The 18,788-nt window shown below is 49.4% G+C and overlaps 1 protein-coding gene across 5 annotated transcripts in view; it reads left to right on the top strand.

The window, feature by feature from the left end:
- The window catches only part of LOC309856868 (F-box-like/WD repeat-containing protein TBL1X), a 201,641-nt gene that overhangs the window by 52,216 nt on the left and 130,637 nt on the right, over positions 1 to 18,788 (top strand). Inside the window, exon 2 of one of the 5 annotated variants that reach the window (XM_082718650.1) lies at positions 10,471 to 10,548. The exons of the other annotated variants lie outside the window; for them this stretch is intronic. The gene's annotated coding sequence lies outside the window, so the exon portion shown is untranslated. The remainder of the gene's footprint in view (positions 1 to 10,470; positions 10,549 to 18,788) is intronic. 5 annotated transcript variants of the gene reach the window in all.

The following is an 18,788-nucleotide window of genomic DNA, read 5'->3' as shown; positions in this document are numbered from 1 at the left end:
GGGGATGTGCTGGAATCGGAATGGGGTTGCACGCCACTCTGTGTCTCGGTGTTTGGAGGAGTCCAGGGTCGCAGGGACGTCGTAAGTGGGATCTCCCCCCAGAACTCTGGTGTCCTCAGCAGCTGTCATTCACCCTGTGCCGTGACGGCTGCGCTGTGTAGTCCCAAAAGGAGTGCGGTGCCTGCCCTCGGCCTGTCTCCCAGGTCCTGGTCGCCCATCCGTGTTTGTGTTTTGCAGTTCCCACGGCTGCATCTCACCCGCTCTGCACGCGGCCTTGTGCGATGGGCGCGACAGGTTTTGTTTTCCTGCCATCTGAGGGGCAGGATAGGAGTGCGGTTGGGGAGTCATGACGTTAGCAGCCCTGGTGACACGGGGACCCGAGTCTGTGACGGTTCTGGTTGAAGGTCCCCGTGGGTCGCCCCCAGTGCCTCCCTGGGCTTGCCTTGCTGACGCTTCTGGGTGCTCGTGGCAGTGTGTGCGGCTGTCGTGGGGGTGGGGGAGGGGCAGGAAGTGAGCAGGCTGGCTGGAAGGGGGTTCTGGGATCCGGGCGCGGTGGCCCTCTGCTTTACCATCTCGGCCGCATGGAAGTCCCCAGAGTGTCTCCCTTCTGCGGGCGGCAGCTGTGCTGGGTGCCTGTGGCCGCGTCTTCCTGGTTTTGAGTAAGAGCTCGGGCTTGGCTCCTCTGTCTTCCCACTCCTCCTGCTTTTCTCCGACCTACCTGCTTGCACCGTGGGTCTGGGTGGGCGAGTCAGACCTGTCTGTTGATGGAGAGCAAACCCCTGGAGGCCAGGAGGGAGGAGGGGGACCCGAGGTGTGCACACGTGCCGCCTGCCTCTGGGCCTTGCCTCTGCCATGTTGCTGCGGAGCCCTAGCGACTCTCCCGGGGTGTCCGTGCTTACGAAGGGCAAGTTTCTGTTTTGTTGTTCTACTTTTTTTTTTTCCCCTTAAATGTGAATTCAGTTAGGCAACACGTGGTACCTTAGCCTCAGACCCAGTGCTCAGTGATCTGTCACTTGTATGTAACAGGCAGGGCTCATCCCGTCACGTCGGCCCTGTGACCCCACCCCCTCCTGCACCCTTCCGTTTCTTTCCTCCCGTTCAGGGTCTCTCGCGGTTTGTCTCCCTCTCTGAGGACTTGGCATTCAGTCTTCCCTCCCCTCCCCTGAGGTCCTCTGTGCGGTACGTTCCCCGTATGAGCGCGACCATGTGGTAAGTTTCTCTCTCTGACTTCTTTCACTTAAGCATAGTATTCTCCAGCCCTTTCCGCGTTGATGTAAGTGGTAAATATTCATCCTTTCTGATGGCTGAGCGATACTCCGTTCTACATACGGACCACATCTTCTTTACCCGTTAACCTGCTGAAGGGCATCTCGGCTCCTTCCACAGTGCAGCTGTTGTCGACATTGCTGCTACGAACGCGGGTGCATATGGCCTTCTTTTCCCTGCTTCTGTATCCTTGGGGTAAATACCCAAGAGTGCAATCGCTGGGTCATAGGGTAGCTCTTGTTTTTAGCGTCTCGAGGAACCTCCGTACTCTTTTCCAGAGTGGCTGTACCAGCTTGCATTCCCCACCAACAGCGGAGGAGGGTTCCCCTTTCTCCACATCCTCGCCTACATTTGTTGTTTCCTGACTTGTTAATTTTAGCCACTCTGACTGGTGTGAGGTGGTTTTGATCAAAACTGGTTTTGACTTGTACTTCCCTGATGCCGAGGGATGTGGAGCACTTTTTCATGTGTCTGTTGGCCATCTGGATGTCTTCTTTGGAGAAATGTCTGTTCATGTCCTCTGGCCATTTCTTGACTGGACTATTTGTATTTTGGCTGTTGAGTTTGGTAAGTTCTTCCTAGGTCCTGGATACCAGCTCTTTGTCTGTACTGTCATTTGCAGATAATTTCTGTCATTCCATGTGTTGCCGTTTAGTTTTGTTGACTGTTTCCTTGGCTGTGCAGAAGCTTTTGATCTTGAAGTCTAAAGGGCGAATATTTCTGAATGACCTATTTGACGGAACTTACCTGAGGCTGAGGTCTTCCAGGTGCCAGGTGTAGTATGTAGCAGTGGGGAGACAGGAGTCCCACAGAGACATAACATTCCAGTATTGCTCAGACTGATGGCCTCATGGTCTCCTCTGTTACAGCCGAGGAACGGCTTTTGATCTCCTAACATCAAGCTAAAAGGTCCTTGAAGTGCTCGCTCATTTAACCAAGTACTTGGGGGGTCATCCAGCCCCTTGAAGGCGAAGCCTGAGAAGGGAAATCTAGTTGAGCGAAACGTAGGGTTGCACGAACAGCACAAGTGCCCCATAAGGGTGAAGACGGCGGGAGGAATGCCACGGGAGTGCACAGCCTCGGAATGAGCTCTCCCTACCCTCACGGGAGCTCTCGTGGAAACTTTGTGGTTCATGCAATGGAAAATGGCATTTTCAGTAAGGCCGAGGCTTGCAGGGTGTGGGGGTGGGTGAGTGGGCTGGGTAGCGTTCAGTACAAAAGCCTTGTCTTCTGTCCGGGCTGTGGGTCTCGCACAACTCCGAGGTGTTAAGTGGGGTTTCCCTTGAGGAAGTGCTCTCCTCAGGAGGGAAATAGCAGGTAGTCACTCTTCACGTGGCCTCCAGGACATCCCAGCGGTGAAGGGTCTGCTAAGGAGCAAGTCACTGACCTTGACTGCGAATAGCTAGAGACAGAAAGTTTCTCTGCAGACTTCACTGGGGTTTAAAAGGCATAATGAAAAGACCTCCGCAGACCTCATGTGACCAGTTGGCGTATGCTCGCACATGTGGGTGCGGAACAAGGACTGTCGTAAGGGAGCAACACTAATGTTGATTCATATCCGTACAAACTAACGAATAAAAAACAAGGCACAAAGCTTACGTGCAAGTGGTGTCATTCCTGCGAAAAATGCCACACCTTTCTCATGCTTGAAGGTATCCATTGTCCCCTGGCCCACGTTTCTTAGCTGAAACAACACAAAGACTGCGTTTTGGGTTCAGAAAGACCCCTTTCCTCCCAGATGTCTAAGTGTATGTTTCCCTTACGTCCTCTGTGGCCTTGTGGCTGCCTGGGCGGCCTCCCGTCTCCTCTCCAGGCCCAGACCTGGGCCGGCAGGCTCGGCGGCCAGGAGGAGAGGGCCGCCTCTGCTCCCCCACGTCAGGGGTCTCCAGTAGCAGCCCTCCAGCCAGACCCTGCCCGCTGCCCGAGTTTATACACCCTTCACACTGAGAATGCTTTGGGCATTTTTAAATGGTTGGGAGAGAAACATCAAAAAATGAATGTTTCCTGACACGGGGAAATACGAAGTCCTGTTCTTAAGGTGTCGGATGTTGTCCGTGAAAGCTGGGGAGGGAGTTTTTTCTCGTCACGTCATCTCTGCACACGGAACAGGTGTGATGCCTTTTGGCCTTGTGGCCTTGTGTCTAGCTTTTTCCAGAAATAGTCCGCCAGCGCCAGCTCCGTAGAATGAGACCTTCCAAACAGATGTCCGCGATCGGGCGTCCCAAGCTCATATAAAAGACACTCAAATTCTTACGTTGCGTGAGTCCGTATGAGGGGCGTTGTTCGCTCCCTCGTGTACTGCACAGCCCCCCTGGACATAGCTCCCTTGTGCCTTGGGCTCGCTGTGCAGAATTCTTGGGGTTCCTTCCGCTGCCTGTAGTCTGTGAGCATGTGTGCGGGGGTCCGGCAGGACTCGGGCACCTCACGGTCTAGACTTTGTAATGTGCAACAGCTAGTTCGCTTTGGAATTTTGGAGAAAAGAGCACTGCGTTGGCTCCCCTCTGCTCGGGTCCTAGGAGCAGCGTGAAAGACGTTTTCATTTTTCTCAGCTTCCAGGCGTGGGAGAACACCCCAGAAGATGGCAGAAACCGATCCAGCAGAGCTCCGAGAAGGCAGGGCAAAGGGGACGGACGTGGCGCGTTCCGTCACTGTGCCCGGTCTAGGCTCGCGCTCTCAGGAATCACTCAGAGCCCCCTTCGCTTCTGGTCACCGTCGCTTTCACATGGGGCTGGGGTCCTAGCGACCAGTGGTCCTCTCGGGTTCGGCCCCGGGGTGCCGTGCCCTCATCCTCGGAGTGGGGTTAGACGACAGCATGAAAATCCTCTTTGGAGTCGCCGTGCAAAGGAGAAAATGAGAGCTTTGATGTCGACTCTGTTTCCAGCAATCCATTTGATTCTTGGTCCACAAGCCGAAGGAAAATAAACAGTAATTTACAGGCAGTATTTATGTAAGCTAGAAAAATGTCGGTCCGCTGGGAAGATGGGATCTGGGTTAATGCAAGACCACCTCCCGAGCTTTTTCTCCCTGATTGCGGGCTGCGGTGTAAAGCTAATGAAAGGAAGCAATTTCGGGTTTTCTTAGGCTCTTCAGAAATCATCGTGGTAAAATACGGACTTTTTTATTTTTTTGCGCGGAAAAACAGATTTTTTTCATAAGAGCTTGTAGTTGAGTCGTTTTAATGGAATGTAGGTCAGAAAAGTGTAATGCAGAATTTATTGCCTTTTTAAGACCTCTCAAAGAAGATAATTCTGGTTGTAATTCACAGTAATCTGGGCCAGCAGATTGTTCTCGTGTCAGGGACTGTGTATGCCTTAAATAGTGTCAGAACACACTCCGTCTGGGGACTTGGGGTAGCTCAGCGCTGCAGTCCTCAGCTGAGCCATTGTGTTCTCCAGGGGACATCTCGCCGTGTCTGGAGACGCTTTTGGTTGCCGCAGCTGGAGAGTGGGGGGAAATGTTCCTGGCATCTCATGGGGAGAGACCCGGGGATGTTGCTGGGGGTCCTGGAGTACACACGACAGCCCCCCCCCCACCCCAAAGAATGACCTGGCCCCAAACGCAAATAGTGCCAAGGATTAAACACCCTGGACTGGAGGGTGTCTTTGAGCCTTATTTCCCAAGTTTTGAAATGTAAAATATGTATGTAGACACACAGAAGCATACACACATGTGCGTGTGCACACCGTTCGCTCTGCACACGTGATGTGTGCCATGGGACGGCGTGTCCCCTGGTGCCCATCCTTACCCAGGGTGTTGTAATTTGGGGGCACTTCTGCATATACCATGTTGATGATGTTGGTGACAGTGATATTGGGACCACAGGGCTTCTGTTCTGCCCAAGGGTCCAAAGTAGAGTGGATTTCATATTTTCAAAATGTAGTTCATAATGTTGTGATTTTTAGTTCTTTTTTTTTTTTAAGGACTTAGCAGGAGCACGAGTGGGAGGAGGGGCAGAGGGAAAGCAGGCTCCCTACTGAGCAGGGAGCCCGACGTGGGGCTTCATCGTGGGGTTGGATCCCAGGACTATGACCTGAGCCGAAGGCAAATGCTTAATCGACTGAGCCACCCAGGCGCCCTAGAATGGCGTATTTAAACACAACTTTCTTCTGTGCATATAAATCAGTTATGTTTTAAGGTTTCCCTGTACAGCTTCCTGCTATGGAAGCAGTGATGGATAAAGAAATAGAGACTGCTCTGCAAACATAGAGCGCCCATTAGTGTGGGGGAAGAAACGTATCGGCACGTGGCAGTTTTGGGAGCACTTGTGTTTCCAGGGTGTGTGTGGAGAGGATCTCCCTGTGTTGAGCTTTGGGTAGGGCGGTCAAGAAAAAGAGGATACTGGGTTCCTGGTGCAGCTGCTTCCCAAGCCCATGAGCCTGGCGCTCAGCAGCTGCTGGAGGGGGGAGCGTAGTCTCCCTCCCTTGAGAACCTCTGATCTGGTCAGAGGGACTGGCGCGTACCAGTGGCCCGCATTGCCGGGGCAGAGCTGCAAGGCAGGGGCGGTCGTCCCGGGGTGCCTGGTGAGGACCTGCTGGACGTGTGGGTGCCAGGCCCTTAGAGGAGGCGGAGGAGGTGAGGCGGGCGGCATCCAGGAGGAGATGCGGCCCCGCACGGTCGGGACCATGTCCTGCGTTGCATGGCCCCGCTTGCCCACGAGTCCTCCAGCGGGCCTCCGTGGGGCCCTAGATCTTGTGGCTGCATTTCTTCTGGCTTTGAGATCATACATTTCTAGTTTGGTGTTTCAGGGAGAAGTGGGTGGAGGTGTTTGCGGACTGAGCCAACGCTGTAGGCCTTGGGGAAGACAGCCTTTCTGGGCGGCAGAAGAGAGAGTGGTCTGGAATTCAGGTCCCAGCCTCCCGGCCGTGCAGCTCCATGCTCTTGGGGAAATCATCTGGCCTCAGGCCATTTATCTGTGATTTGGGGCAGTTGTGCATGTGGGGCCTCAGTTGACTAAGATGTCAGCGTTTGTGTGCCTTCTGAGGTCAAGCTCACCCAAGTGGAGCTGGCCAGACTGGCACCCGCCTCTGCTTCTTGGTATCAGGCCAACTGCATTTATTAAGTGTGCAAGGCAGAGCCCACATGTGCCCACCCCCCGGGACCACAGCTGTCTAGCAAAGAATGGCTGTGACCACTGGTCAGAGTCCTAAAAGCAGCACTCCCGTCTCCAGCCCCTGTTCTGGGTGCTCTGCCCTTTTCTTTTCTTTTCTTTTCTTTTCTTTTCTTTTCTTTTCTTTTCTTTTCTTTTCTCTTTTCTTTCTTTCTCTTTCTTTCTTTCAGATTTTATTTATTTATTTGACAGACAGAGATGACAAGTAGTCAGAGAGGCAGGGGGGGGGGGAGCATGCTCTCCGCTGAGCAGGGAGCCCAATGTGGGACTCGATCTCAGGACCCTGAGATGACCTGAGCCGAAGGCAGAGGCTTTAACCCACTGTGACACCCAGGCGCCCCGCTCTTCCCATTTCTGAAGATGGCCATGGAGACAGAGCACTGGTCCTTGAAAGGTAGTCCCCGTCCTAGTCCTGGAACCTGGGAGTATGTCTCCAGGGTCTTGAGACGGGACGACCATCCCGTGAGGTCATAGTCCTCCCACAGGTGCTTCTCAGACGGGAGCAGCGGGAATGTCAGAAGCAGAGAGAAGTGTGGCCCGCGAAGCCACGGGCTGCAGGATGGGCTTCCACGGGCTGCGGGATGCTGGCGCCCTCTAGAAGCTGGACACGGTGAGGATTTGGATTCTGCTGTGCGGCCTCCAGAAGGAACCCGCTAACCCGCTTTAGGCATCTTGCCTCCAGAACCCAGAGAACAAGTCTGTGTTGCTCCAAGCTACTAGGTTTGTGTGGGTTTGTTAACCAGAGCTGCACGAAGCTCGTACCCTGCTGAGTGTGCCGGGATTACAGGCTGGAGTAGAATACACTGGGACCAGGGACCCAAGAAGGGGCAGCAGGTTGGGGTCTAGGACTTCCGCGGGCTCCTCGACAGCCGCTTCTTCCTCTTTAAGTGAGAAACGCAGCCTGGCCGTGAGAGGGCTCGGCCGTGTATTGGCCTTCCCATTGGTCCCGTCGGTGGGGCGTGCACTGCCGGGACTGACCAGGGTGGAACAGGTTCTTTGGAAGAGCATGTGGAGACAGTGGCTGTAAACAAGGCTGACGTTACCTTGCTCGTTCAGCCTGTAGTCGAAGAAACGGAAGGGGGTGAGTGACAGACGTCTTTGTGGCACCGCTGGACTTCCATCGGCCTGGGAAGTTCTGCAGCGGTCTCGTGAGCTATCGGGCAGTTGTTAAAATACATCTTACTGTCATTCTTGAAGTTTTTGTCGTGTGTCACAACAGAAAGTTGAATTTCTTAATTTGCTTCCACTGAATTTAAGATTCACTTAAACTAGAGCTTCACGTGTTTGTGTTCTCGACTCCTAATAAGCAGATATTGTAGTGAGTTTCATCTTCCGGATTCTGTTGACACTATGACGAGAAGCGTTTTCTGTGTTGTGGTTTTCATCGCAAAACAGGTGAAAATCACATTATGTCTAAAGGTGACTTGATTCAGTAAATTCTATTGTTCGGGTTTAATTTGAATTAGAAAGCCCTTCTATATGCCTCTTACCCAGGTAAATTATGCAATTATGCTTTTGACATTAGCGGAAATGCACTATTTAAAATCCTCAGTATGACAGCAAGTGCAGTTTCTATTTTTTTAGACACTGGAACTTGTCTCTAGTTTTTTGGTCATATTGTAGCAATACCTTTTATTTAGTATTAGTACTCACCTACAGAGGTAATCTTTGCTTCAAGGATCTCAGAGTTCTTTTAAAGAAACAGTTTTACTGAGAAATAATTTACTACAAACTTACTACAAATTTATTACAAACTACAAAGTTCATGTGCTGTGTAGAATTCAGTGATTTTTAGTAAATTCAGAGTTGTGCAGATGTTATCTCAGTATAGTTTTAGAACATTTGCCAGCCCCAAAAGACACCCTGTGCCCAAGGACTGTGCTCCCCTCCTTGCCAGGCCCTAGAACCATTAATCTTTGTGTCTCTGCGAATTTGCCTATTCTGGACATTTCAAATAAATGGAATCGTGCAGTGCGGATCCGTGTCTGTTGTGTCTGATCTTTCATTTAGTTTAGCGCTTCCAGAGTTTATTCATGTTGTAGCAGGAGTCCATATTTCCCTCTTCTTTATTGTTGAACAATGCTCTTGTTGCAAGTAGACTGTATTTTGCGTATCCACTCATCATTTGATGGGCATGTGTGTTGCTTCCGCTCTTTGGCCATTATGAATAAGCCGCCATGAAAGTTTGTTCACAGGTTTTTGGATGAACCTTTGTTTTCATTTGAGTGGAATTGCTTGGCTATATGAATTCTGTGTTGAGCTTTTTTTGTTTCTAAAGATTCTATTTATTTATTTAACAGTCAGAGATCACAAGTAGGCAGAGAGGCAGGTGGAGAGAGAGAGAGAGGGAAGCAGGCTTCCTGCTGAGCAGAGAGCCCGATACGGACCTCTATCCCAGGACCCTGAGATCATGACCTGAGCCGAAGGCAGAGGCTTTAACCCACTGAGCCACCCAGGTGCCCCTGTGTTTAACTTTCTGAGGAACTGCCAGACTGTTTTCCAGAAGGGCTGCTACAGTTTGCAATCCCAGCTCTGCTCTGCGAGCATTCCAGTTTCTCTGTATTCTCACCAAGGCTTACCATTTCTCAAAGAAAATTTTGAGCTGCTGTTAGAACGCTTATAGTGTCACCTGTTGGGTTATTAGGAAATTAGGGATTTTCATTACCTGCTTCACCACAGGCTTCTTAAAGGAAGGAACTGGGCCGGTCCTCTACATCAGTGCTTTGTGGCGAGCCTCTCCTAAAGGTCGGTCTCAGTGGCTGAGACAATAAAGTCATTAACGCATGGTTCCCCACAGAGAAAGGAATCGTGGGGCACCACGTGTCCAAGGGCCCTTGGGGCCAGGGCTTGGGCCCAGAAGATGAATGTGGACCGTTGAGTGCTGGTTCTGTGCCGTTTGTCCCACGAGATAAATTCCCAGCCCGAGGGAAGCACTTTTCGGGGCTACTAGCCTTCACTCTGTACTTCTGAATGTGCTACTGGAAGACGTGCTTGCATTTTTCAGGGATGGGCTGAAGTTTCAAGCATTTGGAGTGAAAGCAGGTTTTGACACAGAAGCTCTAATGGGGGGGGTACAATGAGTGACACTGTGGTGAGCTCCACAGCCTCTGGTGGGAGGCGCCCCAGAGACCACGCTTGGTTGTCATGTCAACACTGAGACCTAGAACTCTTTCTCTCTCTCTCTCTTTTTTTTTTTAAAGATTTGATTTATTTGAGAGCAAGAGAGCATTTTATTGATTTATTTTAGAGCGGGGGGCAGAGGGAGAGGGAGAAGCAGACTCCTTGCTGAGCCCGGAGCTGGATGAACTGCTCCATCCCAGGACCCCGAGATCATGACCTGAGCTGAGCCCCCAGGTGTCCCTAGAGCTATCTCTTGCAGTGATTACAAGGTATACAGTCGATTTTCTAATACAGAGTGCTAAATGCTGTAACATGGTGTGAGTATAGTACAGTGGGATCTCGGCGGCAGGAAGAAGGGTTGTATGAGTTTCCTATTGCTGCTGTAACAAGTGACAAACTTTGTGGCTTCAAACAACACAAATGTAGTTTCCTACAGTTCTGGAGGTCGCGAGTCCAAAATGGGTTTCACTGGACTGAAATGGAAGTGCCTGCAGGGCCACGTGGTTTTCTGGAGCTTCTAGGGGAAAGTTTTTGTTTTTTGTTCTTGTTTGTTTTTAATTGCCTTTTCTAGGTTCCAGAGGTCGCCTCCGGTCCTTGGCTCAGGACTCCTTCGTTCGTTTTCAGAGCCAACAACAGTGGAGGTTTTGTCACATTTCATCACTCTGATGGTTGTTTTGCAACCCTCTTCCCCATTTCTTTTTTTATTATTTTTTTAAGATTTTATTTATTTATTTGACAGAGAGAGATCACAAGTAGGCAGAAGCAGGTAGAGGAAGGGGAAGCAGGCTCCCTGCTGAGCAGAGAGCCCGATGCGGGGCTCATCCCAGGACCCTGAGATCATGACCTGAGCTGAAGGCAGAGGCTTAACCCACTGAGCCACCCATGTGTCCCCTCTTCCCCATATCAGGGAGTACCCTGACTGCATTGGGTGCAGTGCGCTTGTATAAAACAGGGTACAGTCTTTTTTTTTTTTTAAGGTGAGACTGGCCACCTGAATTCATCAGCAACCTTGATTCCCAGATGTCATGTAATCTGACGTGCTCACTGTTCTAGAGGTGAGGACATGCGCAGCCTGGGTGGCAGGGGCGTTACTCTGCTTACCGTAGGTGGGGTCTGCTTCCAGTGTGGTGACAACTGACCCTCCACCGTGCTGTTTGCCCTGGCCCCTGCTTTTGTAGCTGTGGAGAAACCAGCCCTTTTGGCAGGTGGTATAAGGAGCTTGGGTTTCTTTTCTGAGTCAGTGTAGTCACCCGTGACGTCTTTTTGAGGAATGAGATACATCAGACCTCCTTTAAGAAGATTCATGGGGTTTTGTGGATTTGCAGGAGGAGAGGTCAGGAGGAGGGGAGTTGTGTGCAATCGTTCAGGCTATCAAGTAGGAGAGCGCAGTGACCGTGGAGAGATGCCGTGTTAGAGACTCCACTGGGTCGGTTAGATGACTTGGCGTCTGATGGATGGGATTTGGGGAGGGGGATGGCAGAGAGAAAGGAGTGAGTCTGCGGTGGGAGCAGCAGAGTTTTGGGTCTGGGAGTGAAGGGCAACGGAGGGTGGGTTACAGACATAGTAGCTTGAGGCTGGGAAGAAAGTGACGATTGCATTGGAAATAGTGACCTTCAGATGCAAGACAAAGACCCAACAGGAGATAGAACGTAGGTAGAAGAAATACTGCCTTGAAATAGAGCTTTAGGGACGCCTGGGTGGCTCAGTTGGTTAAGCAGCTGCCTTCAGCTCAGGTCATGATCCCAGCGTCCTGGGATCGAGTTCCACATCGGGCTCCTTGCTTGGCAGGGAGCCTGCTTCTCCCTCTGCCTCTGCCCGTCACTCTGTCTGCCTGTGCTCGCTCTCGCTCCTCTCTCTTTGACAAATAAATAAAATCTTTAAAAAAGAAAAAAGAAAGAAAGAAAGAAAAGAAATAGAGCTTTAGAATTACCTGCAAAAAGTCTTAAAAAAAAAAAAAAAGTTGGTGGGGGACGCCTTGCTGGCTTAGTTGGTTAAGTGTCTGCCTTTATCTCAGGTCATGATCTCAGGGTCCTGGGGTCAAGTCCCACATTGGGCTCCCTGCTCTGCCCCGAGTATGCTTCTCCGTCTCCCCCTCCCTACCATTTGCACGTGTGCAGTCTATCTCTCTTAAATAAATAAAACCTTAAGAAAAAAAAATAGAATTCCCTGCGGAGAGGGCTGCCATCTTGGATGGTATCACAAGGGAGCAAAGCTAGAAGAAAAAGATTCGAGAACAGAGCACGGGGAAGTGCTTCTGTTGAGTGGATGAGATGATGAGGAACCAAAGGAGCAGTCTGGGAAAGAGTAGTCGTGAAAGGGAAGGAGGTGGATTCCGTCAAACCCATTTATTGCGTGACTACAACTTGCAGGTCCCGAAGATCTAAAGACACGTGCAGTTCCTGCCCTCATAGAGGTCATGGTCTGTCTTGATTGCTCTGACCCCACCCGCCTGGATGTGTGGCCATGACGTCAGCCAGTGAGGGAGGAGGCGCACTGCCCAACGTTCCTGGGGAGTGGGACAGAAGAAGTGTGTTCTTTATGTTGTCGACTTGGTCGATGTTGTTATTTCAAGATAGTGGATGGAGGACGCTTCCTTTGGTCATTCGTGTGGTTCTGACCGAGGGCCCTTCCCGCCCTCTTGGCCATGTTAGAACCTCCAGATTTAATAAGTCTCTGTTTCTTTAGACAACTGGGACTTTGGCATTCCTGGTTTGTCGTTCTGGAGCCTCAGCCATCGTCAGTGCTGACTTGTCTCTGAGATCTGGGGTCGTCCCATAAGGTCCACATTGGGACGCTTGTGAGAGCACAAGGCAGCACTGTTCGCAGTTAACCTTGAAACTACAGGGTCAACTGGCATCGTCTGGAGCACAAAGACAGGCGACTAAAGTCACTTTGCTGTCCTAAAGTAAGTCCTATTTAATTTCCTGAAATTGTCAACTTAAATTTGTGAGAACGTTTTAATGCCTGGTGCTTTGTACTTGTTTCCCGAGTCACGCGGAAGTGTGTTCGTATACGCTCGCTCCGGGTGTTCGTTAGGGCTGGGGTCGGTCGTGCCATGCGTGCTGCTGGCCTGCGGGTGCGTGGCCCCATGGCGAGGGCTGGAAGCACAGATCACGGGAAGGGCGTCGTGGAACTTCCTGCCCTTCCGTGGCCTTGCCGTGTGGTATCTCTTCCTTAAACGTGAGGGAATGAGAGTGCAGCTTTGTCTTTCTACGTGGGTGGCCCGCAGTTTCCTGACACTTAAGAAATGGTTCTCCTTATTTATGGAGGCACTGCTTAAAATAGCAAGGAGTTGAATGCAGTGGTGACAAAAGTTTATTTAGCCCTGAGAGTGAGTTACTAGGCAACTGTTAAAAATGATATTATACAAATGGTATATTTATTGGCACCGAAGTGTGTTTACAAGATACTGCAGCGTGTTGCCGTGACCCCAGGAGACCCGCAGCCCGGCTGGGACTCTGAGCGCATCGGAGAGTTCTCCTTGAAGTCCCGCGGGCAGGGGGGAGATGTGCACGCTGCCGCTGTGTTGTTTATCCGCGCATTGATTTGTTTATCCGCACATTCATTAGTTTACCTGTGCTGCGGGGTTGTGTGGTCATCTCATGTTAAGAATTCCTGTAAGAAGCGGCCCCATGAAATGTGTTCTTGACCCCATTTACTGAGAATGGAGAGTTTCCCCTCTGGGGCCTGTGGGAGAAGTGGTGTACGTGTGTCCCCTCCACAAGCTGTGTTGTTAACAAGCTGCTTCACTCTCTGGATGTGAACATCTACCCCTGTTTGCTTCTCTAACTAGATGGCTAGGAAACTCAGCATCCCAAGTTCAGTTCCCTTGCAGCTAAACATTGTGTCCGCTTCTGGGCTTTGCCTGTGGTCCTCAGCTCCCAGCTCATCACCTTCCGTTTGTGTCCCGCACTGTGGATCGTGTGTGTGTGTGTGTGTGTGTGTGTGTGTGTGTGTGTGTGTCTGGAATCCTCATCCAAGTCTCTTTTCCTGTATCCCGGTGGAGGACGGCAGAGCGTCTCTGAGTCCACGAGCGCATTGTGGTTTCTTGCAGGTCGTTGGCTCACAGCAGCTTTCGAATTCTCGTGTGTTCGCGGCATCTTATTTTAATCTGGCTGCTTCCTGCTGAAGTACATTGGGACAGAGTGTATTTCTAAATTTAGCATGGTTGGAGACTCGGGCAAAAGCAGCTGGTGTGCAGACCCTAGGTGAAGCTCTCTGGGTCTTTCTACCCTGAAAATTAAAGTTCTGTCGTATCAGTTTATGAAAGAAAGATAAAACAGTTAGCAACGCTCTGGACTCATTTGATTTTTCTGGGGGAAAATAAAAAGCCCACGCCGTTGTACAAAATACCTTCTTTGGCTTGCAGGTCCATCGAATGGAGCAGAAATTGTTGTTCTGTCTCGGGCAGTGTGGCGGAGCAGTTCCCCGAACGCTCTGTTGGAAGTGGAACTTTGGAGCCCTGCATAGGCTCCCAACTTGTTGAAAAGCAGGAAGCGAAAATGAGGTTACAGAAGTCAGAGTTCCTAAATGTCTCCCACTAAACACGTGTAAGGAATTAGTGCAGGGGGGCGCCTGGGTGACTCCATCGGTTAAGCTTCTGACCCTGATTTCTGCTCGGGTCTTGATCTCAGGGTCATGAGATCGAGTCCTGCCTGTGCATGCCCCCTCTCTCTCACAAAGAAATAAGTCTTAAAAAAAATTAGTGCAGAAAGAAGAGCTATTTCCTGATTTACGGGGAGAGATTGGGCACGACGTCTTGGGATCACTTCCGAGCCTCAGCTGCTCTCTGTCACTAACCGCAGATACTGACGGCATCTGGCAGCCGGGGCTGGGCTGGTATTCCTTGTGAAGACTCAGAGGTCAAGGTCCAGGAGCGCACAAGTCCCGAGTGACAAAGCTCTGAGGTGATCGCCTCACAGACGGACTGCAGGGACAAAAGCAGTTTTGGGCAACAACATTTACCCGGTGTCCACTGTGCCAGGGAGCGTTCTCTGCTCTGCCCACGAATGAATGGTGGCGTGTCCTCCTCACGTCGTCGTGAGGCTTCTGTTAGTTACCCCACTGCCCGGAGGAGGACCTGGAGGCCCGAGCATCGTGGGCCCGGGTCACACACCTGGCTGGCAGGGGGCCGCCCTTCTCGCAGAGCCCTCTGGCCCCAGAGTCTGTGCAGTCGGTGCCGTGGCTCCGTGTTCACTGTGGAACCAAGCAGTGTGCTTGACGGAAGTGCTTCTGGTGGCCCAGCGTGGGATCCAAGGGGAGCTTACGGAGAGGGGGCTGTGGGCAGGTGACACAGAGATGGTAACAACGGGTTTTGGACATGTGGGTCCTTTGAAAGGGTGCAAGGGAATGCGAACGGTTGTGCATAACCTGGGCAGAAGTTGGGGTGGGGTGTTGTTTGTTTTTTTTTAAAGATTTTATTTACTTATTTGATAGAGATCAGAAGTAGGCAGAGAGGCAGGCAGCGAGAGAGAGAGAGAGAGAGAGAGAGAGAGAGAGAGAGAAAGAAAGAGAGAAAAGCAGGCTCCCTGCTGAGCAGAGAGTCCGATGCGGGGCTTGATCCCAGGACCCTGAGACTACGATCTGAGCCAATCCCAGACCCTGGGATCATGACCTGAGACGAAGGCAGAAACTTTAACCCACTGAGCCACACAGGCGCCCCTGGGGTGTTCTTTTTGAGGTGCTTGTAGTAGGCGCTGACCTGGGCCTTGGAGGATGTGTAGCAGCACCCCTAGTCTCCTGCCGCATGGTAGCAACATGGCCTCATGCTCGTGACTTCAGGCCCTTGTTGGGGGTAGTGGAGATTACCTTTAAAAAAAAAAAAAGCAACCTTACAAAATTTTATTTTTGGGAAAAGCCCGGGGTTTAAAAGTCATTTTGAAGGCGTCTGTTTCCAGATGGGTATGGATTTAGAAAGCTGGATGTTTGCGGGTTTGCCTTTACAGGAGTTCTTCAACTTCTTTCAGTACGGGGGAGACTGCGCTGTTTGTGTAAGAGTGTTGGCTGTTTTTAGTCTTAGTTTTTTGTTTGAATTTTTATTTAGGACATCCTCCTGATGGCCTGAACGTGGAGGTGACCCTTGGGGTGTTGTGCTTGGTGAATGGGAAGAGGGGTGTGTGTGTGTGTGTGTGTGTTGCACGCGTGTGTGTCTTAATACTTAGTTCTTCATTGGCTCCTCACTGACATTGGTGTCCCAAGTTTTGAGGTGTTTATGTAAGCAAATAATTGAATTTAATTGTTTTACAAAAGGGATTTGCTTGCAGCACTGTTAACTGAAACCGAAGGCAGTATAATTGACCTTTCCAGGTGAGCGGGGGAGGCCATGTGTTTGGCCAAGGATAGAAACTGAAATGTGAGCCCCAGGACCATATGGTGTTCGGAAACTTTTATCATAATTCCCGTGAATAGACAGTGTGCTTGACAATTACATTTAAAATTATGCTTAATGCTCACGGCACAGTGTGGAGAGGGTGCTCTGGGAGACGAGGAAGAGATTAATTGGGATTCTGTTCCACCTCTCCGTGCACCATGTCATCTGTAAACAAAGAACTGATTATGGTCATGGGAGGCTTATCTGCATACAGTCCGCTGGTGTACCTGTGCGCAGAGACTCCAGGCACTGTTGGTGGACAGTTTGGTGAATAAGAAAGTGGTTGTCCTAATACTTTAAGGTGTCTTCTTTAAATGTGGTTATTTTTCTCACTAAAGATTATTTCCTGCCCTTAAATGAGATTTAATTTATCATTCGAATTTAAATAATAATAAATCTTAGAAACAAATATTGGGCAAAAGATAGCTTATTAAAATTCGCTGTGGGTTTGTTCCCTCCCCCAATTGATGTTGGATCTGGAGGGATTATATACTTACAGATCCAGTTGGGTCATGTCATCACCTTATCCCACATCAGATTTTCACGTGACAAACCCTAGCTTGGTCTTTCTGTGTGGAGTCTGTTTGGTACATCATCGTGTGAGCCAGGGACCCGTTGTTCCTTCCGTTGGGAGTGGCGTACGGTTGGCTCTAGTGGTGTGGGGCGGCGAGGAAGTGATGCCTGCGTCTGACCGCACGCATTCAGATGCAGCCGCAGAAGCATTGGTTTTGCTGCTGATAGAAGCCTGGAAGTCTTGTTATTAGCATCATAATAGTTTCAAAAAGAAAGCATGTTGATACAAGGATCTTGTTTGGTGACCGTTTTGCTTTTTTGAGTAGTTCATACTTTCTGTCTGAATTTGTGAAATGTACATATATAATAAAATGTCATGTTTTGCAGCAACGAATGGATATTAATTAAGTAAACGACTTAAATGAAGAATAGATGAAGAAAACGTGTTTCCCTGTTGATCCTTAAATAAAAAATGATTTCTCCTGAACATTTATTTCCCTATTCCCAAAGTGCTGCTATGTTTCTTTTCTGAGTCGAACAAAACAATAATGACTTCCTTTTGGTTTTGAGCCTGCCCTTAGTTTTCAGGGCACGCCTGTTACCTGCCTGCTGTCTGGTGGGCCCCGGGGTTTAAAGTAAGTGGCTCCCAGGGATTGGGACGAAACTCTGGACTCATTGTCTTTGGCTTGGGCGCACAGGACTTTTGTAATTTTGTGTTTGTTTTTGTAGTTTTGGTTTTTGCGGTTCTGTTTTCTGTCATGGTCATTGTTCATTGAATGTCTGGATAACGGTTTGTTGTGCTCGTGATGTTTGTTGAATGAGATTTAAAGGAGTGCATGGAGACCCAGAGACTGCCCTGGTGCGCCTCTGTAGTGTCCACCCCGTAGAGAACCCCCTGGGCAGGAGTAGAGGGTCTTCAAGTTCTTAGGAGGAAGGAAGCCGTAAGGAGTGGAGTCCCAGAACTTCATACTGAAAATAGTAGTGGTGAGGATTTAGAAATTACTTTCCATTTCTTCTTCTGAACATTTTTTCTCCAGAACATCTTAACATCTTCTCGTCTTTAATATGGTCCTAAGAGTGGTGCTGTAGGCACTTCCTCTCCTTGGCTGTTGCTTTTTTCCCCGTTTGTTGTAGTCTTTAGATTTGCATTCATATGGTAACCACTGGCCACACGTGACTGTTTACACTTAAATTAATTAAAATTAAACAGAATTTAAAAGCCAGTTCCTCAGTTGCCCTAGCCAAACATTTCAAGTGCTTAGTAACCACAGTGCAGCTAATGGGTACCTTAGTGGTCAGTGAAGACGTAGTGCAGAGAGTTTTACTATATAGATGAGAGATGGCTATTCTGATTTTTTTCCTAATAGATATTCTGAGGAAGAAACGCTGCAAAAAAATCTTAAATCTGAAGAAGAGAGGAATTTCCTACCAGGGGACTAGAACGGGATAAAAAGCGCCTGAAAATTATTACGTGAAAGCTTATCATGTCATTTTCGAATATTAGAGATAAAGGCCGTATCTAAGCAGTATCCTGGATTTAAAGGTCATATAAAGAATCTGAAATCAGAATGATACCGGATTTTGTAACGGCAGCATTGGAAGTTGGAAAAGAGACTGACTATTATAGAGTTCTATACAAATAATTTTCCCTCGGAATTTAAAGTCATTCTTCTACTAGTTGTTAACTAAGAGTAGAGTAAAGATGTTTGTATGTATTCAGGATATCAGTGAAATTTAGCTTTTATATATCAATTCTCAGAAATCTACTAGGGAATGTGTCCCACTGAAATGAGAGAGTTCATCAAGAAAGGGGGAGATTTGGGATCCTAGAAACAAAGAAAATGTACTAAAGATGTTGTGGTTTCAAGGCGGCACGAACTCTTTTACAGGCCTAATGCCGTCAAGTACAGACCGGAACGGAGGCAAGAAATGTCGGAAGGCCTGGTGTGTGTGTATTTGGGGGATGTAGGAGGGAACGAGGGGGAAACTCATAGAGCTGACAGATTAGCTGAGAATTTTGATCATGTGAAAAATTGAAGCAAAGCATTGTGGACACTGCTGGAAGAATTACCAAAGGATGTAAAGACAAAAAAGAGAATTAAGGAAATAAAAACAGATGCAATTAGTAACCCAAGGAAAACAAAAAGGTCGCATAAGCAAGGAATCCTCATTGTACTGTATTGCTTGCTCACCTGTGTCCACTCCACTGTTGGACTGATGTCCGTCAAGGATAGATTTGCTCCGAGACAGTTATACTGTTGGAAAAATGTGGTAGGTTAGCGTAGGATTGAGGATGGAACTTAAAAAACCAAAACCCTCAACTCAGTGATACCCAAAGCTGATAGGGCCTGTCGTGAGGTTTTTCAGAAGCATGGAAGCCATACTGGGGATCACCGCCAGTAAAACAGACAG

Source organism: Mustela nivalis, assembly GCF_964662115.1.
Source record: "Mustela nivalis genome assembly, chromosome: Y".
Classification (NCBI taxonomy): domain Eukaryota; kingdom Metazoa; phylum Chordata; class Mammalia; order Carnivora; family Mustelidae; genus Mustela; species Mustela nivalis.
This window is presented reverse-complemented; position numbering and strand designations above follow the sequence as displayed.